The 1,949-nt window shown below is 39.8% G+C and overlaps 1 pseudogene; it reads left to right on the forward strand.

The window, feature by feature from the left end:
- Nucleotides 1-888: 888 nt before the first annotated feature.
- Nucleotides 889-1,670, forward strand: LOC121986487 (annotated as a pseudogene).
- Nucleotides 1,671-1,949: the final 279 nt, after the last annotated feature.

Genomic DNA, 1,949 nt, shown 5'->3' on the forward strand with positions numbered 1-1,949 from the left:
GCCGAGTGTGGCCGAGGTATAGATATATGTATACTGAGATTCATATTGTCCGCCGTACAGGGGAGATGCTGCCGAAATTTCTTCGGACAGGGATTACCTGGGGCGTGACATAAACGACAACGCTTTTTATAAAAAGCGTTGTCTATTTTTTTTTAACAACGCTTTTAGTGAAAAGCGTTGTCTATTTCATTATTTTCTTATTAATAGACAACGCTTTTCTAAAAACCGTTGTCTATTAGTGACTTTTACGGGTCAAAGACAACGCTTCATAAAAAGCGTTGTCTATTAAACTTTTTTTTAGTGTCTACGACAACGTTTTTTAAAAAGTGTTGTCTATTGTTAAGTTCTTATCTAAATCTTGATTAATACAAACCGTTGGATCTTGGATCTAGGGTAGAAAACCCGAACCCTTCTCCCAACTCCTTTTTGATCCTGAACCCTTCTCCCAACTCCTCATCTCACGCGGCCTTCTCCATCCAACTCCTCTTCGGCCTTCTCCATCCAACCCCTTCTCCATCCCGAACCACTCCTCCGAACTCCTCTCCGTCAAGACGACACATTCATCAAGAGGCAGATCCCGGTGCTGAGGCGATCGACCACGACAGATCGACCCATCTCTTCACCTCCTTCGCCCTCGACGTTGAGGCAGTGTAACCACAGCAGATCCCGTTGTCTTCTGGTATGCTACTGTAACCCCAATGATTCCTTGTCCTAGTACCTTTTAAGTTGTTCCTCCAAACCTTGAAACTCCTTGTGAGAGTGATTTCATCTGGTATGTTACTGTAATCCCAATAATGTTGAGGCAGTGATTTCATCTAGTACCTTTTAAGTTGCCAATGGGGCACTTCTTATCCTTTACAACTCTAACAATCCCCAAATGAAATGGCGATGTCGACCTCACTCAAGTTCGCGTCTCTTCTAGAGCAGATGAAGGTCCATCTCGCCACCGACGCTGGAAAGCAGATCTCCAGCAAGATAAGCCTTGTCTACCAACTCAACATCGACCCAAAGGTCCTTTTCCATTCTGGTTCCCATATTCCCCAAACCCTAAAAAAATTCTATTCCTTTCTCCTTCGCTCTGCAGAAGATTGGAGTGGATGAGGAGATCTACGTTGTCGATCTCAAGCAAGGAACGACCATCGAAGGTCTCTCCTTTCCCTATTTCCCATCGATGTCGTCGTTGATGTATCATTCTAAAATTTGTTGCTTTTTTTTTTTTCTAATCCCCCTTTTTTTCCTTTACAGATAATGATTTTCTGTCAATTGCGACAAGGAAGATGAACCCATAGATTGCATTCGTCAGGTAATGCTCCGCCTTAAATTTATGTAAAGAAAAAGTTTTTGGGGGTTTGATTACGGATTTTTTTTTCTCCCTTGAATTATTACAGAGGAGCGATGAAGATTAAGGGAAGTATAAGTGCAGCTCAAAATTTCACACCTGATATCTTCCCCAAACCATCAAAACTTTAAACCGAAAGCCTGGTGATGCTCCCTTTAGTGCAAACTAGTGTATGCTCATCGTTCTGCTTGTTCTAGTCTTTATAAAATAAAAGATAAAGGAAATCAAAATCAGCTAAAGGTTTGAGTTGCATCATTTCACTGAACAAATCATACTCTTGTTATTTGTAGACATTGTTTTCCTAAATGAAATAATTATTGTGTTGAGGTAAGCTTATTCCTAGTTATTTATTTGTTTGTTCAGAAATTACTTCGCCAGTCTTTACCAGCTTCCAATGCCTATTTCTACCTCTATTGAGTTTCTTGGATTGTAAATGTCATATGATATGATATTGTTGTTTACATCGCACATTTGCTGCAGAACTTACTGTTAGTTAGAGCCCTAGAGCCAATCATTTGATGATTGTATGGACTCATGTATATCATATTCTTGTATATTAATAAAGGCATTTGTTTGGTTATTATACTTATTTGTATTAGTGCCAAATAGA

The sequence above is a fragment of the Zingiber officinale genome, chromosome 5B (assembly GCF_018446385.1).
Source record: "Zingiber officinale cultivar Zhangliang chromosome 5B, Zo_v1.1, whole genome shotgun sequence".
Taxonomy (NCBI): domain Eukaryota; kingdom Viridiplantae; phylum Streptophyta; class Magnoliopsida; order Zingiberales; family Zingiberaceae; genus Zingiber; species Zingiber officinale.